At 43.0% G+C, this 27,519-nt stretch overlaps 1 protein-coding gene and 1 long non-coding RNA gene across 13 annotated transcripts in view; both read left to right on the top strand.

Annotated features, from left to right (window-relative positions):
* Positions 1 to 15,452: 15,452 nt before the first annotated feature.
* LOC139829362 (uncharacterized) lies at positions 15,453 to 16,119 on the top strand. Its single transcript, XR_011741816.1, has 2 exons — positions 15,453 to 15,561; positions 15,836 to 16,119. It is a non-coding gene; the product is annotated as an uncharacterized lncRNA (long non-coding RNA).
* A 3,815-nt stretch (positions 16,120 to 19,934) lies between these two features.
* KCNJ16 (potassium inwardly rectifying channel subfamily J member 16) overlaps positions 19,935 to 27,519 on the top strand; it is a 30,613-nt gene continuing 23,028 nt past the window's right edge. For 6 of the 12 annotated variants that reach the window (XM_065852488.2, XM_071816394.1, XM_071816395.1 and 3 more), the window contains exons 1-3: positions 19,935 to 20,029; positions 20,111 to 20,180; positions 22,724 to 22,811. The gene's annotated coding sequence lies outside the window, so the exon portion shown is untranslated. Of the gene's footprint in view, positions 20,030 to 20,110; positions 20,181 to 20,520; positions 20,671 to 22,723; positions 22,812 to 25,175; positions 25,221 to 27,519 lie in introns of all 12 variants that reach the window. The other 6 variants (XM_071816396.1, XM_065852487.2, XM_071816393.1 and 3 more) reach the window with 4 other exon arrangements.

Below are 27,519 nucleotides of genomic sequence, written 5' to 3'. Positions count from 1 at the left end.
ACTAAACCACCCGTTTGCTTAACTTAGAGGTAACCACATCACAGGGTAATTAGGCAGCAGAAACAGGGCTCTCTTTCCCTTTTCTGCTATTGAGTCTTCACTGTTGTATGCCCATGAACATACTCATCTTCCTCATTGGAAATTAGGGCTGGAAGCAGAAAGGTGCAAATACCCACGATGTCCCAGGTTTCTGTGCTGGGTTCTGCAAGGAGAACCTTCAGGGAGTTGTGTTCCATCTTGGCTTGTGCAGCGCCCTCTCGTCCAGCAGACAGCGGGACGTTCGCAGTTTGATGACGGGGGAAAAAGGGCTTTGATAAACACCAAACCCCGTCATTATCTCATTTTGCTTCACTCTACATTTTTTCCTAAACAAATTCCATGGAAAACTCTTGTAGGAAACCAAAACGTGCTACAAACGAGAACCCACAGATTGAATATTGTTTCTTTTCTTAATATGCGCATGTAGGGATAAAATTACTTCATTGAGAAACACATGGCATGGAAAAGAACGCAGGGATAAAAGAAAAACATTACCCCAAATCTACCACTGTCTAAACCAATTTTTCTGGGAAAAATGGAAAATCCTATCTTCAAGCTCTGCTATGCCACGGTGTCTAGCAAAGACACTTGAAATGGATGTGCTGAAACCACTGTTCATACCAGTAAGCAATTATTTATCATTACTTCTTTCCCCTATCTGGTCCCAGTGATGATGTTGCTTCAAACGGAACATATTTGATAATCACTAAGGTATTAATTTACAGGCAACTTGGAAACATGCCAGTATGATAAGTACAGGAATCATTAAGCTCATCTTTAGAACTCCAAACCAAAACACTAAACCTGAAGTTTAAATGGAATCAGTAATATTCATATCAAGTTCAACTCAGGACCTGGAAGTGCCTGAAGATCTACTTAAAAGCTTTATAATGACTATAATGCTTGCGCCAGTATATTTTACAGTGTTACTTGAGAGTGACTCAAGGTTACTCATATATCACTAAGTCGGTTCTCTTGTTGATGTGTTCTGATTCCCTCCTCCGATGAACTGTTCACCCCCAGGATTAGCCAAGCATAACAGCATGGTGTTTGAAATTGTGGAAACATGCACAAATTACAACCCAACAACCACCACGATGCTGGCCTTGCTTCTGTGGAGGGTAACAAATACAGACCTCTCTTCTTAAGAAAATCGATGCTTTGTCATTTTTTTGGTCTGCTGTTGTACAGGATGTCTATCTAGTTGGAAATTGCTCTATGGAAATCATTGGAAAATGCCAATTTTCCATGTTATAATTTCCTGATAGATGTTTCGCTGACATGTGCCTGAAGTTCAGGATGACAAACACTGGTAGCAAAAATAATAGATATATATTGAGGCATTTGCTGAGCCTGGAGTTCTGCACCAAGATGACAGGAGTGGTAACACTCCCTTGCAGCTCCTGTCTTCACCTCCTCACCTAAAAACACTCACACAGGGTTCTAGATGTTGCTTCAGCCCTACCACAAAATGGCAAATCCTTGGCAAGCAGCTGTTTGCAGAAAGTCAATAGCTCAACAGTCAATGGCGCACCTGGGTACACAGCAGAGATTCCTGTGGGGCCACTAACATGTGGGTTGTGAGTTGCAAATGCCTTCTTCTCCTCACTGCTTACATGAATTCTTGATACGGTGTCAGGAATAAGACAGATTTAACTGATTCAAGTCTTTGTTGTGGCTAAAGAGTCACTTCAGGAATGGCAATGAGCAAAGTCCCACACCCTAATGTGATGGAAACCCAGGTCTATAGGCAGAGTCCGGCATTTTCAGAGCCCACACAACCTCCTTAATGAAGTTCATACCAGAAATCAGGGTTCATAGAGTTGTTAGAAAAGCTCTGGTGCTTTAACAACCTGGCTTTGCCATGCAGAGGACAAGCGGGGGCTGTCTCCATTGTCATCGAACACTGAAATCACATTATTCTATTCCAATAATGAATCTGATTTGGCAAGGGTTCTCCTTCAGCTTTGCCATGTTCATGTGAGAGGGAGGCGATCTGAAACCTGTCTCATTTGCTATTTAATATTCGCTTAAAGGACTTCTCTGTACAACCGGTTTTGTCTAAACTATTTTTGGTGAGCAATCAGGTTTTCAAGCTTTTTCTTCTTGATACAAAAACAAGCGACCGTCTCTCTGAAAAACTGGGATTTTTTTATTGGAGACTTTGGGCAAAAGGCAAAAATATTTTGGCCCCAAACCAAAAACTTTAAGCTCAAAATGGCAAACCTCTCATTTTCAGCCAAACAATGAAAACGTTTGTTTTGGCTGGACATTTTTGGTTTTTCAACACAAGTGATCATTTTCTCGGTCAAAAATTTTCCATTAGGTGAGGAATAAACATTATGGGTAAAAGTCTGGTGAACTGGAAGGAAGGAAGGAGTAAAAACAGAGAGATAAGGGATAAAACCAGTTTATCACAACCATCATGAAGCTACTGTTACCAAGGTCTGTTACAAAGCCACTGCACCAATCCGGTAAAGAAACCCTGAAACCTATAGCCTGGTATATTTATAGCATGATTCACGGTCACTGAATGTTCTATAAACAAATTTATGGAATTGTTTTTCTCTTGGTTGTTTCCTTTTTTAGAAAAGCATCACTAGGAAGAAGCACTTGCAGGCTATTTCTACCTGGGCAGAGTTTTCATAGCTGTCCTGATGATCTCGGTTGCTACACAGGCAATAAAACACCGCAGGCACTTGCAAGTTCATGAAAATCAGGAGCCCCATGCAGGCATCTGTCAGGCAAAGCGATGCCTTGTTACCTCTTTCCCACCAGCCAAACAATCCATAGGGAGAAGGGATTGTGTTTAGAGATGGCAAAGCCATTTCAGACCATGACGTGAGCCGCTGGCTGCATCACACATCTAAGTCTGACTACTTGAGTGGACAAAGGTGAGTTGAACCACCGAGAGTCGGTGCTTTCACCTCCCAGTTTTCATGCAGAATCCATGAGCAGAGACAATTTTTTAATCACTGTTAGAATGTTTCCCGAACAGTTCATAAAGCGGCTTTCAGGACATGACGCAAACCAGCAGTTTAAAGCCATAGATCTTTCTAGTTAATCTAAAAGATTAAGCACCTCACAGCCACTGGAGAGTGCTCCTTGGAACTACAGTATTATGGCCCTGAATAAATCTGGTTTTATAATCCTGCTTAGTCTACACTGATCTGGATAAACAGAGACCCATCGTTTGAGAATGAAGCTCAGAAAAGCATGATTTAGGCAAAGAGAGGAAAACGGGAGCACGTATTTTCGACAGGGAGAGGAAGGTGGCATAGGATGCTAAACTGTGTTAGGGACAAAACATAATCCCCCGTTGCCCTTTACAATGATGTTTCGCACAGAGTCACCTTACTGGTAAAGTCCCTGCAGAGAGAAACAGCCAAGCAGGCACTGCGGGTACAGGTGACACCCCCGGGGACCCTGGGGACAGGTGTCACCTGCAGACACAGCACCGGTCGTGGATGCTGCTGGGCTCAAGGAGGGTGTAGGGCAACTGAGACACGTGCTTCTGAGGGGAAAAATAAATGACACTTATCTACCCTCCTCACCTTGGGGAAACAACCAAGAACAGAAGGAAACGTGTACACAAACCAGTTGATAACCGGGAACCCCAGTTTGCCTACCAGCACTAAAACATGGGTACATTTATTTTTAGCAGAAATTTTTTGTGGGAACTCAGCTCCTAACCCGACACACCACCCCCAAGGCACTGATAACAGCCTTTAGCAACCAACAGTGGTGACTTTTTCCTTGGGGTAGCAGCATTTGTCCTCCATTGCCTTGCTAAGGTGTCCTTCATGGAGCGCATCTCGTAGGCACCTCCATGACACAATGCACTCCCGAATGAACAGACCTCTGGACGTGAAGACAAGGAGACCTCGACTTCTCCTTCCATTTGGCCAGTGGCTCACGGAGGTAGTTGAGGCAGTCATTTTCTCCTTTTTCACCATAATTCCTGAGACATGTAGCAACCGACCGCTGTTTTTTTAAAAACTGACAAAAGGCTGAAGTGGTGCGGGTGTTCTGCACTAAGGAACCCTCTCTTCTACAAACGCTTCCCTTTACCTCAAAGGTTTTAGCTTTGGCTGCCATCAACTCAGGTTTGAAGTGCATGAGATCATTCACTTACATCACCAGCTTATCTGTGGGGTTACTGAAGCACTGATCAGAGGACTGAAGAGCTGGAAATACTCATTGCAACTGAGGACCTTAGGAAACGTTTTTTTAGTGCTTGTGCAGTGAACATTTGCCTGTACAAATATTTGGGAATAGTGTGAAATAAATTAGAAATGAATATATCTTTAAATCCAGTATTGTCTGGATTGCTGAAGGAAAATGAATATTGCCCGTACTTCCCAAGATGTGTAGCTAAAACACAAGGTATTAACTTAATACACAAATTACTGGGCAAAATCTCCTTGTCTATGTTTTGCAGATCATCAGATCAGCAAGGTCACAATGGCTTTATATTCTGAAGAAGCTGTGAACAAACAAATTGGGCACTGGATCTGCATTTGCAAACAAACATTTTGCAGTTATCCCACAAAGAAAAATGAATTTGAATTACAGATCTTTCTAATATATAGCCTTTGTCTATTTTGAATTAACGCAAAACCTTTGGCAGTGAAGACAGAGAGACTGGAAGTGTTGAATGTACTAAAGTCAGCTCCTACTCACCCTCAGTGATAGTATTAAAATAAGTTTCCCACAAACTTTATGGCAGCAAAATTTAGAAACAAGAAAAGGAAGCTTTTAGAAAACAAAGCAACACATGAAACTCATTACTATGAGGCAGGAATTATGACTGCTATTCTTATTATCTAGTGCCTATAAGCTGTTATGATGAATAAGGACTCTTCTTATGCTTTGTACAAATAAAAGGATAAGAGATCATTGTCATCACAAATTTAGTGGATTAAGAAAGTGAGATGTGCATAATGAGTCCCTTTTAATAGAAAATTCGCCATTTTTTTAGCTAGCTAGAAATAATTGTATCACACATGGCTTGAGCTGACCACTAATTTATACTCGAAAAAAAATCTCACATGACTTAAATCTCCCTTACATTCCTTATTTTAAGATGCTGGTAGGGTTCACCTTGAGGAAAAGGAATTGTTCTATAGGAGCAGCACTCCCTGCTGAGCCTGGAGCTACAGGGGAACTGCAGGGGGACATCAGGAGGAGAGAACAGAGCAAAGACTTCCAGACTTGTGGGATGTCATTGCAAAGGAGCAGGCTCAACAGATAATCGCACTGAACAAGTTTCCAGCTTCTCTAGGAGCACTTTCTATAATGAACATGTGTTAATTACAAGTATAAGATCATCCCGTTGTTTGGAAAAACAAGAGATTTAAATAAACAAACCACTATTTTTACCAGTAGAGAATGTGGCTCCCTCTCCCAAAGGAAGAGGCCATTTTTCAATTTATGTTTAGCAGAAAACAAAAAAACCCCAACCCAAAGCATAAGACCTGACTCCAAGCCAAAGTGAATGTCCTGAGGTCTGTTTTCCCGTCAGGCTTTTCCACCCCATCCTGACTACACTTCTGACGCCAATAACTTCATGTAGGCAAGAGTTCCACCAGAACTCCGGCTGCAGAGAACTCTGAGATGTCGTTTTCCCTTTATTCCTCTTCCTAAGAAGTTTATACCAACCATATCATAGAAAGTGTCAAATCAGCACTGAGGACTCCTGTTTGCCCTGACACTCTTCTCTTTCCATTGCCTTAGAGGAAAACTATGCCACCGCTGGTGTTACAGGGGTGCGATCCAACTTAAGCAAAGCTTACACAAGCGAGTACAATTACTAGAGCCTCCATATTTTCCCAATAATGAATCTCGCTCTAATTCAGAAGATATGCCTGGGAAACAATGCGAGGTTGAACGAGGACAGAGCAAAGAATGACAAGTCATAAAAGCCTGATGTTCCTGAGTGCCAGCAGAACCGTTCCCTTCTGATGGGTGCTCTTGGGTAGCTAATTTGAGGCATTCGCAGCATTTGGTAGACAGCTGTTCTGCTCAGAGTGCAATGGCAAGCGTTTGCAAGCTAAAACCACAAGAATGAGCCGATGATGCCATTTGGAAGCCATGTTCAGAGAACTTACCTCCTCTGACTACGTCGCATGGCTTTTAGGAATAGAACGCAGCTTTTTACCCTCTCCCCTTCCCTGCTGCTTTCCCTTTTGAACTTCCCTAAGCCCCCAAACGGTGCCAGAGCTGCAGATACCAGAGGCAATGAAGGAAGATTGGAAGCTGAGCAGCTTCAGCCTTCTTGGGTGGTGCCACTGGTGGGACAGATGGAGGAAGAAGATGTCTCATTTTGTGAGCAGCTCCTTCTTCTGTTCTAGAGAACCAACACCTAGGAGCAGACAAAAAAATACCTTTTTTATAATAAAACACCATTAGTTTTTGTTTCTGCACATGCAGCTGACTTAGTCAGCTGTTTCACCGGCTTTGGTGAGAACCATCCAACAGAGAAGGATAAGAATCAGCAAAGGTTTTCCCAAGGTCAATTGCTCTTATTAACTGTTAATCTATTAACTGTTTACTGATCTTCTCCTGATAGTGGATGCGAATCTACCTGAACTGCCACATACAAAGATATTCGTTAAACGAAAGAAGATCAAGACTGGTATAAGAGATGGAAGGAGAGGGTGTTTCCTTCAAAGGGTAACAAGCGAGACAGGAACGCAACCAACACAACCACAACCACAAGGCTCCTCAGGATCCGTCTTTGAAATAATCCGAGTTTTAAATTTTCATCAACGGTCTTGGGCATGTTAAAAAGTTGGAGTTGAAATCTGGATGCTGGAGGAGGGAAATACCAGAAGGGAAGGACCAAGCAGGCCCAAGGGACTGAGCGATGGCAGCAACATGCAAATCTTGTAATATATAACGTCACAGCATGAATGGTTATAACAAGAATTTTTGCTACATGTTCAGAATATAACACATTAAAAAAAGGGCAAAGAGGAAGATGTGTTTATGTGTTTATAAACAGAGGAAAAAGATTAATCCAGCCCTGGAATATATCAGAGGAGATAGTAAGAGACAGGAAAGTATCACTGTTGTTGTACTATTGTAGATGACTTTTTTAAACTGGAAGACTATGTCCTTTTCTTTTTTTTAAACTATAATATTTTCTTCAATATTCTGCACATTTCTCTATATTTGGTGGAATGGAGAATCAAACATGAAAATGGTACCGAAAAGGGGATACACCATTAGTTTATTGACTACAGAATCTTGGAAATGCTCATTGGGAAGTGTCCGAATACACAACTGACTTCCAAAGAACAACCCATCTTGTTTCCTTTTCTTCTTTCCTGGTATTTCTAGAACATCTTATCATTGACTCTGGTCTCATTAGGATGCCGAAACTCATTTTGCATCTTAAATTTCTTGATTTTTGTCTCTCAATACTTGTGCTGCTTTTCTACAGTCATTCACAGTAATAAAACTGCTTTTAGAAGCATATCAAGTTTTTCCAAAAATTATCAGTTTTTGAAGACAAAAGGGGGAGAACAATTCACTAGAACGATCTGAGTCAGTGCCAGACTTGCCAGTCATCTCATCCACTTAGTGTTTTAAAAACTACCCCTTGCATTCTCCTTGCTAAACGGTTCTAGTGCAGCCTTTTAGGTCTCATTCCACAGTTTTTTTGCTCCCTTATTAAAAATAAAAGGAAAACAAACATCAGATGTGATAGGGCTTTCAACAGCAGCGTTTGAATATTGTGGATGCTCCGAGTTACTGGCCACCCTCCTCCATGCCCCCAACTGCTGCCCGTTATTCTGCTTAATTGTCTTTGCAATCACGCACAGCCAACTTCATTATGATTATTATGTCCCTTTATGCCGGCGATGTTTCCATCCATTCCTGCACTTGAGACCAAATTGAAATTAAAGCGATGTTTTAGCATGTGCATGCTGTGCACAGCACACTTGCCTATTTTTCACTTCCTTTTCACATCATTTTTAATGGGCCTTTGAGGACATATCTGTATTCCCGCAGCGTTATTTATGGTTCTGACATCATCCCTCAAGGTGAACAGCACTTTGCTGTAGAGTATTTACTCTTTTATAGTAAATCTGCCTGCTGCTTTCTATAAAAACAGGAAAACAGCTGCAGCTTTTATAGGTGAGAATGAAGGTTTCTCCCTCCTCTTAATGTATATTTTGTCATGGGGAAGTTAAAAGTGATCTTGGGAGGAGAGACACAAAGCATGAGTGTGGTCTTTCATGGTTGAACTTTATCTGTATTCCTTCAGCTGACGTTAAACAAAATGCATGAAGCCACACCAGATGTTTTTATTATCGTTCGTTACTTACACGAATGCAATATGGGCAAGAATGGCACAGAATGCAGAAGGAAAAAGCGGCCTTGGCTCACAGGACCAGATCTTTCTTTGCAAACATCTTGTTAAATACTTAAGTGTATGCACAATGTCTTTGGATTAATCAGTGTTGAGTGAAACAAAACCTATAAGGAAATACAGCCAAATGAAGAAATAGGCAAGCTGCTTGTTGCTTTTTTCTCTTTTGTAACCGCAAATTTAAAAGAAGTTGCTTCTATTATTTGCACTTGTATCTGATCTGAACAAAGCGATACCATGCAGCACATAACACGCCTTTCACTCCAACTGCCTCCAGCCCTTTCTGCACTCAATGCAAAGAAGCTGGAAAGATTTTCTGAATGGCTGGGTGGGTCAGATGGAAACTGCTGAGTATTATCGCCTCTAGGACATGCCCTTGTATCAGCATTTGGGGTGAGCGATTCTCATGAATGAGACCCTGCTGCTCATCAGTGGGAGGGCGTCTGTGCCAACCCATTCAGGTAAATTTGAATACCAGACGTTTACACACGCAGAAAAATACGGAGTAAATCCACGGCCAAACCAAGAATCAACACTGTTCTGATGCAAAATGTCCACTTGCTTAAAGCTTCAGGGTTCCTAACACAGGTAATTCATAATATTACAGTTGCACCAGAGCAGTGCTGAGCTCCTCTAGGCTTCAACAGCAACTAGAGACTTTATTTTGTTCATCGACTGGTCAGACATTATTTCTGGATCTTCAGGCAGCTTTTCCTCTAAGTGTTCCCCACCAAGCTAATGGGGATGTGTGACCACAAATGTGTTTAAATAAAGACAACTGGTGGAAAACTTCCCTAAGGACAATGCTGCTTCTCTTGGGCAGCAGATCTTGCTGATGTGTGGAGACTGAAACTTCCGAAGAACTTCAGAATTTGCTCTCTCACTTTTATTTCTTTTCACTGCCAACTGGCCAAACATTTCAAACAAATCTTTCCTTTCACAGATGTGTCCTTGTGGGGGAAAGTCCATTAGTAACAGAGTAGTTGCATCTTGTCAGGACCAGACTTTAATGGCTGTTTGAATTTTAACTATTATTTGCTCACTATTCCTGTTCAAGCTAACTAAGACCATAATAAAAGCCATTACATACCGAGTAAGTGGCCTCAGTGTAGCTGCAGGGTATAACACTGAGAATGATCTGAATTTATCCAGTGCAAAGCAAACACTTTGACCCTCACGGACTTTTTGGAGATGGAAACTTTTTGGTTTTTTTCCTCAGAGAAGATTGCCCAGAAGAAGAAAATTACTCCTCTTTGCCCCAGGGAAGGCCACGCACAGTTTGAAGGTAACATGACACACTGTAATCCATTTTCCTATTTACAGGATGAATGAAGATACTGTAAAATATCTGGCACTGATTTGCTAAAATACCAGGGACAATGCAATCCCGTGTTTGAATCAGTGGAAAAATACCCTGTGTAGGAGAAGAGGGCAGACAAGCTGAGTGAAAGTATCGCACCACAAACCCAGGGAAAACACAACACAACCTCTCCAGAGATTTATCCTCTACATTCTTAACGGGGTTTCTGCAAAGACCCAGGGACAAGAATTAATACTGGCGGCATTTTCACTTCACACAACAAATCTGATTCGAAGCTATTTAAGGTGCTTAGAACTAATAAATCAAAATGTGTAAAAGCTATAGAGAGAAGTCAACGGCATGAATCTTCACCTGAAGAATTTGTATCTTTAAATATAGGTGTGAGGTAACAGGCACAGGTAAGATCATCAGTCCAAGAAAGGAGGAAAGCAGGACCAAGGTTAAAATTATTAATATCTCCTGGTTATTTATTCGTGGCCCAAGGAAAGTCTGTTGAAGTAAACAGAAAGCCTCAGTGGGCTTTGGAATAGGCTGTTAAGACATTTGCACATCTTAAACGACCGCTGGATGTAACCAGTGCACTGAGGCTGGAGTAGAGAATGGAGAATTAAAAATAAGCAACACATTAGCTCAAATGGGAGCATAACAGAGACCTCACGGAGCAATTTTCCATGCAAAGCCCTTAACTCACAGACACAACAACAAAAAAGGCCCAGTCCAACCCAAAACCCAGCCCTCACAAGCGATGTTCAAAACAATGCTTGGCTAGAAAGACGAGCTTTACACCACGTTCCAAATGTGAGCGAACTCCACAGCTGGAGACACTAATGTGAACACGTCCACTGCACGAACCGAGCGCCGCAGGGATCCGGAAGGAATTGATTTCCCTGATGATCAATAACATATTGGCGAGGTGGACCACAGAAATGTTTCACCTCTTTGAACCAGCGAGTGTTGCTGACCATGAGGTGTCATTTGGTGAGGCAGCATCAATGCAAGAGTGAAAAATGGTGTTCAGCTGAAAAGGCTTTTGATATGTCATCCCGTAGAAATAACTTACTGGTGCTTCACTAATGAGTAACCCAAAACTGAGATTCTTACTCACAACATTTTGCTCACTATCTTAGGTAAACCACAGCACACGCTTTGCATTTAAGGTGCTTAATTAAAAGCCAGCAGGGCGTGGGGGAGCGGGGTAGAGTTCTCTGAATGAGCTGGCTTGTCCAGAATTGGCTCTCTGTCTCACTAAAAGGTATAATGCTGTGTAACCTGAGGGGCGGAAAAGCCCACACCAACACAGGTTAAGATATAAACTGCTCGCAGAGTGCTTGGATCACCTCTGTGTGCGAGCCAAACGCGCTGGTTGTCGCCCAGGAAAGCATCAGGGAGCAGCAAATCCCAGTTGTCCGGCAGCGGTTTTCACAGAATGATATCCCAGTGCCTGAGTTATGAGACTAATTTGCTTCTAAATACGTTCTTTTCTTGTCTTTTTTTTTTTTTTTTATTTGCATGGTTTCAGTGATGTTTAATGGGGATTAGTTTGAAGCGAAAATGTGTTTTTCATTTGTCTGAGAGAGACACACCAGGGAGCAGAGCCCTGGAGATTATTGAGAGCTCTGGGTGGTTCTGCGAGGCCAAAGGCCGAGCGACTTCACATTTCAGCGCAGTGTAATAATCCCCTGGAAATGCACAGCCCGGCGCGTCTTATTGCGCAATTATGGGATGGAAATTGTAGCAGGTTTCTGACCCGGGGATTATTCACCGTGTATCATTAAGACAGGTATGAGATGATCGTTAAGCAGTCGGGCAGGACCAGCTGCATCTGGAGTTACCGACAGAACCATCTCCACTCCCGTTCTCGCTGCTCCGTTTGGGTGCAGAACCTCTTAATCAGTTTAACAAAAGTTTAACTACAAGAGTAGCAAACAATGTAGCTGGTAAAGCTTATTCCCTGATTCACGGATAATGAGTGAGTCATTTGCCCACCTCAGGATATTTATACAGCTAATTAGTGGCACAAAAATTGCTGTTTTGGGGCTTAAAGACGTGACACTGTGCGTTGTCTTTCTATTCAGCGCTGTCTGTGACATATGGTAGACTTAAATTTTTGTACTTATTAAATGACTTGCAAACATAGGAACATACTGTTGGATTTTCTTTTTTTCCATATTACTTATTTTATTTATTCACTTATATGAACTTTCCCCCCTTGGCTGCTCAACACCCCATTGTCCCCAGAGGAAGGTTCGGTATCTCCTCAGGATGCAGCATCCCTGTGATCCTTAATCACCCCTTGGATTCCTGCATTTGGAGAGCCAGGTTATTTTATCTGCCGAGCGAGATATAAAATAATATCATTCCTATTGTTTCTCCCCTTCATCCCAACTCTTTTCTAGCTGCGTTTCGTGGGACAGCTTTGAATGCTGTTGGTGACCTTGTGAAAACACTGTCTTCATTATTAAAACCAGGTCAGAAATACCCCTGGGCACAGTGAAATGCCTCACCTGCAATTCTTCAAATAGTTTCCACTGCTATTAATTCTTTGAGGTGTATGAGGTCTCACACATGTCTGTTCACTAAATAGATATCATCTGGAGGTAGCTGAATATAACATTTTGGCATCAACTGGCCTGTATATAGAACACCTAGAAGTATTATTTGTGGATTTATCAATGTACCCAATTCTTGATTTCCTGGAACAGCTCATCTGGAGGGAGGAAATCCAGCTTCAAACAGGAAACTGAACTTCTCCAAAGTTCATTGGTGTTGGAGGTCAAGCTTTAGTTCAGCTCATTACAGAGACAGATGTTCAGTTCAGATTAGGAGATACATTTTGGGAAAGTTTAAGAGGTTTTGGGATCTGTGGTTTTGGCCTAACCGGCTCTTGAATCAAACCCGACATCCCTGGGCAAGAGTCTTCAGCTCTCTCAGAAATCTGCACTCGAGAGGTACAGAAGCCATTTCCAACTCAATGAGGAAACCCAGGTCATGCTTATTCCCCTAATACAGTTGAACAATCTCCTCCAGTTCACAAGAAAACTGTTTTCTCCACTCACATGTCATTGTTTGCCTCTGACTTTTACAACCTTTTGGGTGTGTTCTGTTTCAATGAGGATTGTCGAGTCAAACATCCTTGATTCCGAAGAAAAGTCTAAATCAGGACTCTTCCAGTTTGTCAGCCTTGACTTCTAAAGTGGTGGTTACTAGAAATGATTTGCCACACACATGCCCTTCCAGACAATATCTTGAGTTATTTTTAATTACTTTGATTAGAAACACAATGACTAAAGTGATGTTAAATTTAGAAAACAGCTTCAAGTCCCTGAAATGAATTCTTGCACACGCATTCAGCGACACTGGTTTTGTATCTTCCACTTAAAGGTCTGAAAAAGCCCTACTATCCCCTTTATGTGAAGCATATATCAAGCTCAGCCTGTAGAAATAGCTTGTCAGGTGCAGGTGTCCTCCAGCCACCTCCCCGCCAGAGGAAAGTCTGTGCTTCATCCTTGTTTCAAAAAATCAAACACAAAACCTTTAGACAACAGCCAATTTACACGATCGTATTACAGTCAGAGCTATAAATGCGATTATCATGATGTATTATGTAAACAGCATTTATGAATACTTATAAAAACCAATGTAGCTACTCAATGTTACTCTTTAAAGCAGGTAAATATAATCTGCATTTTTATCTGCAGGTGAACACCAGTTGGCTGCAGTCATGTGAAACCTGGAACTGACCCCAGGCTCCAGCTCTGCTTTTTCAGTCTAACATTACTCTGTATAGAAAAGGAATTTACTCATATATTGCATTTTCCACCCACTATATATGCCAAAGAATTAGACAAACAAGTTAAACGAACACAGGTGAAAGAAAAAGGAAATATCTCAATAACTATTAGTAAAGAGATGAGAGTAGTTAGTTCCTGCCAATATCATACAAAAATAGTATTATCAGATTAGACAGCATTCAGAAGTGATCAACAATAATGATTTTGAGCAGGAGACACTGATTCCTAAAAGTAAAACAGTATTATTAGTTTGCAGGCCCTGTTTTACCAAACCTTACATCAGCATTGGAAAGGGACAGCTTAGCGTGCTGTATGGACACGGCTACAACTAACGGGGTGAAGTCAAGGAAAACAATGCCCTATAGCAGGGAAAACTTCTTGAAACTGCTATTTCTTAAGCTGCAACAGTCTGCAAAGAGAAACGACAGCGGCGACGTCTCTCGGAATGTTTGAAACTCGCTTAACCAAAGCACCAGAAGCTGCGAATGGTCCTGGGCGGGCAGGGGAGCTGACAGGGCTGGCAAAGGGATCCAGCCAGGGGCTGCTGGGGGCTCAGAGCTATTTGTGTCTTTTACGATGATCGTTTGATGAAGAACTCTTATTATTTCCCAGTCGTCAATGAATTAGAGGGAAGAGTTTCCTGCGGAGTAAAATCTTTCCTCCAAGGTGAAGAATCAATCGGAGACAAATACCAATGTCACATTCCAGCGCTTCGCTCCTTATTGTGCTTGGCACGGCGCTTCCTCCGTCCTGCTCTGCAATTGGTCCGTACCAGGGCAGAACCAGCCTGTTCTGTCTAATAAAATTTTATTGCTTTGCTTTTCAAAATAACAATTCCTACACTGGCACTTGGAAAGCCAGGAAGGCACACAGGCAAGAAAAAACATGCCTACGACTCCTTAAGGCTACTAGAATAGTTGCATAAAGGGATCTGACAACGCAGCACGGTTTGTCATTCCAGTTTCATTCCACTAATTGTTCTCTTTTTTTTTCTTAAATGAAGAATTACCACCCCAAAATAGACTGTTTTCGTGAGAGTGAACAAAGATGAAACTGCAAATAAAAATCATTAACTCTTGTTATCTGTACAGTCATGCCTTTTTTTTTTCCAATGACCTTCTCAAATGATTTCTGTGCCTGTCAGTTGTGCTCTTGTAAGTCCTGCTGGAAAGGAGGGGAAAGGAGGAAGGGAAGTGGTCGAAGCACCGTGTTCTCTGGCATGACAATAATGACAAGCTGAGCATATTTCGAGTTGTCAAAAACTCCTACGCTGGTCCAGCCCCAGCAAAAACCCGTCACTGAGGGTGTGCTGTCTGCACCGGGCCCCTTCAGTCCCCGATTTCCAAAAAACCTAAGGAAAATCTATCAGAAGCTGGGCAGGAATCCGCTTTGCCTGTCGGAGCTTCCCACAGTGGCTCCCACCCCTGGTGACAGAAGCAAATCAGCTTCTCAGGAGACTCGGTGGCCTCGCGGTGCCCTGATCTCGGCCCACAGGAGCAGCCCTGGCCTGGCACCTGCCACTGCCAGCCTCGGCACCTCCTTTCATTCATTTTTTTTTTTATTATTTCCCTAAAAGTCACACACTGAACAGCCCAGCGCCTCCTGCGTTCGGCCGCTGCCTGAGCCCCGCATTGCGCGGGGCCTGGGGCAGCCCAGGTGGCTGCCAGCTGCGACCTCAGGCCTCCCTTTGAAGCCGCCTCGGGCTGTCTGGGGGCTGCTGTGCTGCCTCTTGCACACCCTTTGCCTTCAGCGTTGCCGTGAACTCTTCCCCTGAGCGCTGCCAGAGGCCCCCGAGTCCCTCATTTCCAACCCCGGGTCTCCTATTGCCCCTTGGCATTGACCCGCATGCGCAGCAACCAGGCAAATCACGTGACAGCACCGTCACGTGACGGCGGCGCGGCCCGGGCGGCGTTGCCATGGCGACGCGCGGTGCCGGGGCAGGCGGGCCCCTGGGCCTGTAACCCCTCGGGGGGGCCTCAGGGGGGTTTTAGGAGATAAGGAGGAGATAAGGAGCCTGTTTGGTGAGGGAGGTAAGTGTTAGGGGCACGTGTGGGACGGGGATTGTCGAGGTAGGGAATAACAGGGTGTAAAATGTGAAATAAGCGGCTCCCTCCCGCGGTCCCAGAGGGGGATCAGTGGGGTGTGAGGTGTTCACCGCAGTGACTTGCGTGTGAAAGCTCCCACTGATAAAGTCCGTGCCCACGGCAAGCTGGTCCTTTTCAGAAAACATTCACTGAGAACAATTACATTTCTCCTTCTGGTGTTTTATTTGTTGTATTTTTTGTTTGTTTGTTTCTCTGCCAGGGTTCCCAGCAGAGCGGTTCCAGCGCTGCCCCTTCCAGAGGGCCCAGAGTTCCTTGCTCAGCCCTGTGTTCCAGTTCAGACACCAACCTGAAGGGAGAGGAAACTGGCCCAGAAGCCCCACAGGGTGCATGCGAGCTCCCCTGGAACACCAGGACTGGCAGGGCAGCGCTGCTGTGCATCAGCAGGGTCTGCCATTTTACCCCAGAAATGCTGCCAAGCAGAGAAGTTAAGTGATTGTATTTTTTGTGTTACTTCACTTAAAAATAATAAAAACCTGCTACATCTCTCTGATCTCCTCCCTTTCTCTCACAGCCTTGAAAGGCCAAGGAGAGGTCTGTGTTTGAGAATGGGAGAAAATGTTTCTAAGATGGTTTCAAATGAACTCTTTAATATTAAAAAAAAAAAAAAAAAGACTGCACATCTCCATTTAATTTCCGTTGTTTGCGGCAAGATAACTCCATCCTTCTCTTGTTACATCCTGCAACAGCCTATAATCTCTTGTTTCGTCCTTCTGCGAGATAAGTAGGAAGGAACCTAATGTGTCCTTGGCTCTTGCACGGGTTGATGGGGCAGAGTCACCCACAGAAAGTTAAGAGCAGTTCCAGCATGTTTAAATCCCTTTAGCAATTACCGCCCCAGAAGGGCTTGAAAAAAAGGTGGGTCATTGCTGGGCACAGCCCATTACACACACTTAAAGGCTGGTGCATCGTCAGCGCGCATTGATCCTCAAGGCACAAGCTCCTATTTAGGCCGAGCATCTCCACGGCGTCTGTACTTTGTACTGTCACATTGTGTGCACACTTTGTTTGCCTGTCATATTCTGCTAATGGTGAAAATCATTCAATTTTAAAAGGGGAAAAAAATGGAAAAGAAAAGCATAGTGCCATTGAGTCCTAAGAGTGCCATTGAGCTCGTAACTCGTTCCCCAGCTGTTGCTCTGAGGCACTGGGGAGTTATGAATCGCTGGAGGCAAGCGTGCAGAACAGTGGAATATACATTTTGTAAATGGAGCTCTAAGCAATGTCCTTGTTTCAGGACCAATGAAGTCAATAACGGCCTAGAATCTACCTCCATGTGCAGGTTATTATAACACGGAATAATCATAAAAGCGTTCCTGGATTTTCACAAGTTCAAGCTATAAAGTGGAGGGAAATTGTATTATTATTCTGCCTTCCAGTCTCTTTTTGTAGCTTTTATTGTAACTTTTCTCGAAGAAGGGAAGGAAGGAGCAATGTTGGCCTTCTCTGGGTGAAAATGAAAAAGGGGGAAAAAGACACAAAAGACTCGAGTCTAACTTCAATTCTGCTGGCATCTTTCAGGGTTAACACTGCTGCACTCAGTAGTAATAATCTCGGAAGCAAGTTGGTATCTGTTCCAGTGGCTTCTGATTATAGACAGCTTTGCAAATAAAGAAATCAGTGACAAAACTACTGTTGATTATCATGCATTATTTGCCAGTGCGAGCAATGTTTCTTCATTATTACCAAGCAGAATTACTGTTAGTCATTCTAGCAGAAAATTAGAAGCATGCACCATAGTTAGTAGTAAATGTTAGGTGTATTATGCTCTAGGAAAAGAAAATATATATATGGGGACTTCTGTAATAGGGGACTGGGTACAAGGATTTATGGATACATCTCATGATATTCCATTGGGGTCTATCACAATGGCAGTGCCCTGAAACCAAGATTTGTGTACATATGACCAAAAAAATCAGCTAATTGAAATTTCCCTATTGGATTGAATTTTGCTTTATTTGTTTGAGGGTGGTTTTTTTTTTTTGAGTGAAGTAGAATTATATTGACTGAAGTAATTTGTTGTCTCTGCACTCCAGTAAAGTGTGTCTGCACTGAAGTAGGGAAAGTAATAAGTAGGAAAAGCAGGAGCATCTGACCAAATCAAGGCTAAAAAGAAATGCAGAAATGCTACAGTCATCAGGCAGAGCAAACGGCGATTGGTTCAAGGCAGGAAGAGCCAAGGCAAAAGAAGACGCTTCATGTGCAGCTGCTTCGGTTCCAAGTGTGTGCTGTGCACATGCTCCTGGAGCTCCAGCTTGTGTGACGGAACATTCATCTGCAGGCGAAGGGGGTCTTGTATTATCTACTCCAAGATGATCTTGTTTTCATTTTTATCTTGCGTGTGTTGTCATCTCCTGCTTTGTAGTGCTACAGACTTGTCTTTGGTACAAGCATGAGGCTGCATTCAGCAGCATGTGATAATTAAGCCCTTTGAGGGGCATGCATATTTTAATTATTACTTGTTTTATTGTCAAAAGCTTGCCCACATGAGGTGCAGTCTTGCATTCCATGTGGGACTGAAATAAGGGTCAACACATTCCTTCAGAACCCCAAATATTAAACAGACATTAATTTGTTTTGAGCTTTGCACATTTTAGATGAGCATAAATCATAGATGTATAATGGTGAAAAAATTTCCTCCATATGTTGGAAAGTTGAACTGAGACACTAACTCTAAGTGACAAAAAGTGGTGGCTGCAACAGAAAATGATTAAATGATTTGTTTAGCGTTTATGTAATGTACGAATTCACCTTGTCTGTGTTAAAGCAAAGTAATGATTGGTTTTCCACCAGCAAGGGCTGTGAATTTTAGCTCTATTCCCTTCTGGGATTCTAAAGTTCTCGGGTTCCGGCTCACACAACAGCAAAGTCTAAACGCAGACCAGTTTTTCATCCATGGAATGGAAGTTAAATAACGTTTGACTGAAGTAGACAAAACAAGAAGATACGTAGACTAACTGGAAACATCAAGATTTCAAAATTACCTGATAGGAAAAGGGAGGGGAGGGGGATCAAAGACGTCCCACGGAATGAAAAATTCCTTCAGAGCGCTTCCTGTTCTCTCTGTTATGCTAACCAAGGTAGGATTAGGTTTCAGCTGCCAAAAGAAATAACGTTTGTAGCTTTTTTTTCTTTTGGTCTGGGGAAGTGGGATAGAAAGATTTAAGACAGCTTTTTCCAAACTATTTGCTTTTTGTCAAGCAGTCAAGTCTAGTTATTGTTATTAATTTGTATTACAGAACTACCAAACTGAGGCTGGATTTCCATTGTACATGGTGCTGTAGAAATACCCAGTCGGAGACCGGTCGTACCTCAAGGAGCTCAGAGCCTAAAGAGAGCAGACAGATAAAGGGCATTTTGCACTAAGTTGTGTGCCTGCTCAGCAGAGCTGGGAATGATCCCTCCTGAGGCACAGGCTGGTGCCTCAGCTGTCTGAGTGCAGTTCTGGAAAACAGAGCTGTTGTTAAAAGAAATGAGCCTGTCACCTTGTGTCCAAGCACAGGACAGCATGAGACTGATTCAGCAAAACCAGGTCAATGTGAGTGAGCAGAAATAGCTACCATTGATGCCTGTATGAGCTGGGGAAACCTCATGCCACTGTGCACCAAGTCAGTTCTCTGTTTAGTCCTCATGGTTTGCTGCTGTTTTCATTGTGTTACAGCTTCTTTTCATAGAAAAGGTTCAGAAAGGGAGAGGGTCTCTGTGCAAGGATTGCGTTCTGCTCCACTCCTGACCTTGCATGGTACAGAACCATACCTGGAAATTCAGCCAGCCTAAATTAATCTATAAGTTCCTACATGAACAGCTTGAGTGTCGTGTTGTGAGAAGGAAAAGCAGTAGCTGGTATACTCTCTGAAAGGTCTTGAGACAGCAGAGCTGCTGAGCAGGGTCGAAGGCTGCGCTCTACACTCACCTTTTCCAGGAATCTGCCCAGCAGGAGCTGACATGTAATGCTACGTGCTCTGTGACTGTGATAACAAAGGAGATGACACTTCTCGTGTAAAGTGGAAGTCTTTGCCTTAGCCTTATGCTAATATAGGAACAAAAGAGTTTCTGTAGGAAAAAAAAAGGAATAATAAAGTAGAATGTAAATATAAACTTGAACCTGTTTATATTAAAGTTGTATGTCAGTGAGTAATTCCAAGTCCAATCCCATGTGTCAACATTTGAAGTCTCATTTGAATTGTGAAGGGCTTTTCTTGCATGGGAGAATTTCCCCCTCCTTATGTTTGAGCTCCTGGCCCGGGCATGCGAGGTGAGTTCCCGTTCGGCCGTGTGTCCGAGCTGCGGGCAGGGAGGTCGCTGGCCCAGCAGCAGGCGGACAGGCAGCGCTTTCTCCAGATGCCAGCGCTCTGCAGAGCAGCCCCTCGGAGTTTGCTCCCAAGAACAAACTGGAGTAAATGTTTAACTTGAGTCTTTAGAGTCTATGGCTCGTACCTTTCTTTATTATTAACCCAACCCCTGTTTTTCTTTACAGTTGCACAGCTGCTGGCACACAAGAAACAAAGGACCCTTGAAATAACTTCCTCATGGAGGCATGAACAAAGGTAAAGTACCTTTTGTATTGTTTCCATACCTCTGCATGGGAAAGCAGTTGCACATTTCTGTGTTCTGCATTTGTGTTAGGGCAGAGCAATCTGTCAATAGCAAGCATGGTTTAATCTTTTTTAACCTAAATCACTAGATATATCCAGCTAATTCATCCTAATAGGACACAAACTGGAAAAGCCTCTATATACATAGTATAAGGATCTGCACGGTGAATTTGTTCAGACATTCACATACTCAGCAGTACGCACACTGCTTTCCATCACTTTTTTCTTCACACCAATAGCTTTATCTTTGTAACAATTGCTTTCCTCCTCATTGTTTTTTGTGCTGCTCAAGTCTGAGAAGGTCTGCCTCTTCTTCTCCCTGAGGAAAGGCGTGACCGCACCATGAAGATCTGGATTTACACCAGCCCTTTCCCTAAGTTCACACAAACCAGCTGTACTGTTCGTTTTGCATTCATTCTGCACCCTTGATCTCTTCTCTTGGGTAAGCTGTGAATTCTAGAAGAAAGCTTCGTGGGGAGGCAGCCGCCAGCAAGTACAGAAATGTCTGGGACACTCATACCACTATTGTCCTGCTTACTATGTCAATACGGCGGGAATACTCGTTTTAAATGTTAAATATCTGTGTATGATATGTGGCAGCTCAAAATTGATTTGCAGAAAGAAGGATTTGCTTGCTCAACTCTGCTTTTATTTACCATGACATAAATTTACATGGAAAATGATATAATTGAGCTTTAGCCATTAGGTTTGTAGGCACATGATGAAATGTGGCATGATCACAAAGCGCTGTGAAGACACACCATCTTCATAGCTCCTGAAAGAGACTAAAAATAGCTGTTCGGGAGTAGTTCACACATCTCTGATTCTTTTAAGCCTATTAGATTAGGGAAACAACTCTGCTGTTGTGTGTTTTGATCAGATCCAGCTGTTTGTTTAGCCCTAAAGATCATTGGCACCATAAGCGAGGGATGGCGCAGGGATGATAATGTGGCTAACAGATATTTCCAAAACATCTGTCATATAGAGCTAAATTCTGTCACTTTACTCTCACTGAAGGATACTGAAATGAATGGGAGAATTAGTGGAATAAATTAGTGTGTATTGGAAGGATGTCAGAATACAGGCCCACGTGACTATGAAAATCTGAATTGTAACACAGAAAAAGTAAATGGAGAGTTGCATGAATTTCAAGAGATATTCACTTTGGTTGTGGTGTAAGTGGGAAGTCAGTTGTGAAGCTTCTAACCTGTTCCTACAATGGTCAAATTCAGATTTTGCAATTTACTCAAAGATTAAAAGATAAACAAGCAAAGAAAACACAACAAAACACAACCCCATTCTCTAAAAGAATGGGGGAACTGGTGAGTTGATAAAGAACCTGTTGTCTGTTCAAAGGTGACCCAGGTCAGCGGAGGTTGAATTTGCCTTCTTTTTTTGTCAGGAGTTTAATGTTTGTTAAGGGTCCGCACATTTCTCCATTTCCTGAGCATTTTTTTTTCCAATCTGGCAATTCTACAAAGCATACTTTGTACTTTAAATGTATTTGCCCAGCTTGTTCTGGGTGCTATGAACCTCAAATAAAGATGCTGGCATCAAAAGGGGATGGGGTGCTTTGAAGATGAAGGGCTTGACAAGGAGGCAAGGGGCCCATGGACCAGTGAGAACTGGGATTCTCATGGGACTTAAAGGACCCTGCTGGTTGGTGAAAGCAAATGCTCCAGAAAGGAACCAGGGGAGATCTTCATGGCTTCTTAACGTGCTTCTCATCTCCTGTATCACTCGGCGGCAAAAGCCTCAATTGGCTGGGAACAATGTGCAATGGCAAGTGTTGAAATACAGCGATAATCACAAAAATAACAATAACACTGTCCCACGATATGATCAGGGGTCATTTTTCAGTATCTAATGATGTTAAAATAAATGGAATTACGTTGCTTTTCATTTTTTTTAAGTCAGTAAATTCCAAAAGAGGATTTGCCCCATTTCTACAATGTGCTTAAGGACTTAGAGCGCACGATCAGCTGCAGATTTATTAGGCATTCGGCATACGGCACTCTCTGCTTAAAGCTGCTCAGCGCCTTTTCGTTCTGGTCAAGGAGGATTTTTTTCATCTTAATCATTATTTGCGAGACCATATGTGGCATTGCATTTTCGAGAGCTTCTTTTTTATTGCACAGAAAATGCGATGAACACTCTTTACTATGAACAGCAAGGAAAGCTGATGTTATTGATAAGACCTAGAAAACATGAATTGGAGAAAATACCACAGAAAGGTCTCTAGCGGAAGGTTGTCCCTTTTATTGGTGCGGTCAGTGAGAATTCTTCTGTGACTTCAGTGGACCTTGGATCAAATCACTCTCTAACTCTCCCCCTCTGCTGGCAATTGAGCTCTTGCTGCGCTGTCAGAGCTGCACAGCATCTCCGAGCTTTGCTAAAAAATCTTTTAACAAGTCACATAGCGGGAAAAGTAACAGACCCTAGAGAAGGACAGGGAGATTCTGCAGTCTGAACGGTGTCTGTTTATTTGTTTGTAGCAATTGGAACCGAGCACAGAGACTGCGATTGATAACAGCGGGTCAAGAGGAGTTTGTTTCTGGTTCAAACACACAGAGCGAGCATTCGGTAAGGGCACCTCAGGCTTTTACCGTCCTTTGTTTGATAAACCAAATCAATCTCCACCACTAAGTCAACAAAGCATTATACTGTTCTTATATTTTGAAACACAAAATAGATAACATACAAACCGGGGACTGCAGATAAGATTATTTCACACACATTTGAAAGCCACTGCACTTTACAGAATATACAACACCGGTGTGGTCTGTGCTCTGCAATATCGTACATTATAGATCTGAAAAATTGTGCTTTGTAATGTGCAGGAAGATTGGATGGTTGTATCTGAAATGTTTAGTTTTTATGTGTACATCATGTGAGAGTGGTTTGTCTGACAGGAACATTTTCCTGCTCCTGTTTCACAGCCCTTCTTGATGCAGTTTTGTTTTTTCTTAAGCTGCTCTGCACAATTCTGCGCTTTGTTCAGCACAAAGGCATGAAAGTTGCCAAAAGTAAATGACAAACTCTATTGGAGGAAGAGAAATCCAGTCATTTAAGTAAACTTTTCCACCAGTGTTTAGAAATTTCCTCTCTCAATAGAAGCAGAAGCAATGTTTCTTCTGGCCAGCTGTGAATATGTTTTAAATATATAACACAGAATACTGGGGTACTATGGAGGTCCTGATTTTCAACAGAAACTTAAAATTCTCTGCCTTTGATGGAAAAATTCTCGCCTGAAAATATTTTGGTGCCTTAGGAGGGTATTAAATTCCCATACATTTGCTCGGTTCTAAAGACAGCTGTTTCCTCCTGCAGACCCAACTGGAAGCGGTGATCGAGCTGGCTATGAGCTAAGTTGATTTAGTTAGTAGGCAGATTACTCTGCAGTCGTGGAGTATGAAACAGTCTCAGCCAAAAATGAAATTACTAATGTTCAAGAGAATGGCAGAGGAGTCCATCTTAGACAAATCAGGCTCTAACCTTCATCAACCCAAACGATAGTTTTATCTAAATTGCCAGATCAGCTCCGCAGTGTCCATGGTTGCTTCATTTTCTTCTGGCATAATTATATGCACAGAAACATTTTTCAAGGAGAAAGTACAATCAGTATTTTACAGAAAATAGTTTTTTAGATAATGTTTTTGTTAGCTCTAGGTAAAAAGCTCTTTTTCTTTGTACTCTTTTAGTGCTGATGGAAGGTAAGAGAACATTCAGAAAAATAATTTGATAGTTTGGGACTTTGGCACATTTTCAAAATTCAGACACTTTCACCTTGTCTTTTGTTCCTAGCTCAAATTCAGAAAATCCTCTTAGGTTAATTTCTTTCCCAGTACAAAGCCCTATGAAACCTAAACCGACAGAAAGGCGTTTTCTTCTTGTCTGTCCCCCCACCGCAGGAGGGGATGATCCCTCTGCGGTGAGCGGGCAGCGCCAGGCAGCTCCCAGCTCCGGGCCGTGCTCGGGGGTGCTGAGCGGGCCCGGCAGGGAGGCCGGGGGGCTGCCGGGTGCCCTGCTCGGTGCTGGCTCATCCAGCCCGCCCGGGGCTGCGCTGGCTCGGCTGGACGGAGATCCCCCCACCCGCTTCCCCCCCCGGTTCGGGGCTCGGCCGCCACCGGCCGTGGTGCTGAAGGGAGAGCGCCTGCCCCGCCCTGGGCCCCGCCCACTCCCGCCCTGACCCCGCCCACTCCCGCCCTGACCCCGCCCACTCCCGCGCTGGCCCCGCCCCGGCGCCGCCGCCCCCTCCGTCCCCTGTCCCTTCGGGGCCAGCTCCTGGTGTTTTCGAGTCGTTTTGCAAAAAGAAAGGCGGTGTCAAACTGCTTCTGCAGCTCTTGCTAGGAGTGAAATTGTTCAAAGCAGCGTTCCTGCCTCAAATTCTCCCGAATCATAGGATCATTTAAGTCAGAAAAGGCCTTTGAGATCATCGAGTTCAACCATAAAACCAACACTGCGAAGTCCACCGCTAAACTATGTCCCTAAACACCTCATCTACACATCCGTCTTTTGATTATCTACAGAGATGGTGACTCAGCCACTTCCCTGGACAGCCCGTTCCAATGCTTGATAACCTTTCGGTGAAGACATTTTTCCAATTTGCACGTCCCCTGCCACAACTTGAGGCTGTTTCCCCTCATCCTATCGCTTGTTGCTTTCAGGTACTTGTAGAAAGCGATCAGATCTCCCCTGGCCCTCCTTTTCTCCAGGCTAAACAACTCCAGTTCCTTCAGCTGCTCCTCAAAGGACTTGTGCTCTAAACTCTTCCCCAGCATCATTGTTCTTTGGACACGCTCCAGCACCTCAGTGTCTATGGACAATGTCCACTGTGCTCTCTAGAACTTAATTTCTCCTTCTCACTAACAATTACTGAGATCTTAAATATTACAGTAGTACTTAATGCCCCCAGTAATGGTCTGTTGTGCTGCTTTATTAACACAGAGCGAAGGATTGGTCTCCAGCCTCAATTGCCTACAGCTTAATTAGGTATGACACATTACTTCTTGTGCTCAACTCCTGCAGGGGGATGTTGTATGTTGTTAAACAGCTGCTGGAATCTGCCCGAGAGGGAAATCTATTTATAGGTTATATTTCAGGTTGTAAAGTTTGCGACTCTGCTTAGGAAACAGCAAAGCTATAGAACCGCACTGAATTATTAAGAATGTTCAGTCGCACAGAACAATAACTGTAAAACAAGGGGTCAGACACCGGCGGGCCCTGTGTGGGTGGTGTACGGGGATGGAGAGCACAGGTCACCCTGGGTGCAAGGGCTGCTGCTGAGCAGCAATACCTAAGTGGTCAGAGACCATTAACAATGACCCTCTGGCCTGTGGAACTGGCTGGATCCAGACAGCTCAAAAATAATGTAACCCCACTGGAGGGACTGCACTTATGCAATGGGAAGTTCTGGGAGAGACTTTCTGACTCAGTGAGGAATCTGGGACCTGGAAGTACAAAGGTTAGTGAAAATTAAGACTTTTTCTACTTCAGGTACTTTGGAAAAAATGACTTCCTGATACTCAGTAACATCTTAAGACCAAAGGGTTAGCTATGCAGTTGGAGAGGGCTGCGCCATTTCTATTTATCAGGTATCCCATTTGAATTCCCCTGCCAAGAACTGAATATTTAGGATTTCCATGGCAACATATTTCTGAACCCATGTTACAGTCAAACTGACGCGTGTCAACTGATCCAGGGATGCAGGAGGCAGTGGCTGAATTTATTCAAGCAATCACATTCTCTTTTCCAAGGCTAATGCGCATGAATACTGAGTTAGCAAACTGAATTGACAGGGATTTCATCTCAATGAACATGTATAATGTTCCAGCCCAGTAGAGTAGCATTTAATTGATGAGTGGGATTATATTTACATAGCAATTATAACAAAGCCAAGGTTGGCTTTATGTGAAAGACTGTTTGCTGTGATATCTTGCTGCTTGGGTGTCCAGGAAAGCTGTTCATTTATGGGCAAGAAAAAACATCAGCACAGATGCACTCAGTTTTTACATGGGCTTCTTTTCATATTCTGCAAATACTCACTTCATGAAGCCAACTCAATAGTCACATTGTGGTTGCCTTAGATACATACATTATAACTTAGATGCTGATTGTTTAGCTGCACGAGTATTAATAATTATTCACTGCTATCCTCAAATGGCTGTTCAGTGGCTAATGTAAAATGAATAAGAGCTCATGCTAAATCCCGTATAAGTCAATGGGCGTCTTTCTCCTCATTTCATTCAGAGGTGGAATTAGTTATCCCCATTGCAGTGTCCCCAAATATTCATATTTTGTCCTCAAGACACCTCTGCAAGGTAAGGTAATGCCACTGACTCGGTTTCACAGATGGAAAGCTGGGGCAGCAAGTTACCTCAGAATCATCCGGCGAATACACAGAGGTCCTGACCCTCATCATCGTTCAGTCTGGATTTCCTTCCGTGGATGGTGGGATGTGGAAGGTGCATGCCAGGGTTTGGTCCAACACGGGGTTGGATTCGAGGGGAGGGAAGCAGCTTGAATTCCCAAATGGTCAGACATGATCACCCTCTTGAACTTTGAGAACAGACCGTATTTTAGGTCCGTCTTCATTGCTACACTAGGAAGATATCCCCAAATGCCTTACCTAAGATCTGCTGTGCTAGAGACAGGGAAATAAACTTAGATCTCTTGAGGCTTTTACCACATAAAGAGTTTTCTTCTCTTAATCCAGGCTTTTACTGCTCTCAGTCTTATTGCCATTGAAATTGTCTCCATAGCTGGTATTAGAATTGCCTTGTTGACATCATTAGTAAAGCACATAATAGATGGCCACACTGCTCTGATATTTATCTTTAGGTCAGCAGCTATTGAAACTCCAGAGGCAAATTAGAAAAAGCATAGACTCTTTATTAGTAGAACTTAATTTAACTGTATTTAAACTTCATTAAGGAGTAAAAAAAAATGACCTTTCTTAATGCACTCTTTCTTTATGAAGTATGAAATAAGGATATTAGATTAGTTTGATCCTGGTTCTTATTATGCACACACAGTAGATGAGAATGCAAAAATTCCCTCATTCAGTTAGGTACTCTTGGATGTCAAATCAAAGACCAGGTGCTCCACAAGCCCATTTCCTTTCTTCAGTGTTTTATGTTTCCTAGCCCTGTAATTCCCCCCAGGAAACCAGAAGAAATCTTAATTTCTTGCCCCCTTCCCCCCCATTAAAGTAACAGTTCTGGTCATTTAAACAATCAAGCACATGTTCTTACACTGTCTGCACCTCATGCTATCCATAAATGGTGATGTG

This window comes from Patagioenas fasciata, chromosome 18, assembly GCF_037038585.1.
Source record: "Patagioenas fasciata isolate bPatFas1 chromosome 18, bPatFas1.hap1, whole genome shotgun sequence".
Taxonomy (NCBI): Eukaryota; Metazoa; Chordata; class Aves; order Columbiformes; family Columbidae; genus Patagioenas; species Patagioenas fasciata.
This window is presented reverse-complemented; position numbering and strand designations above follow the sequence as displayed.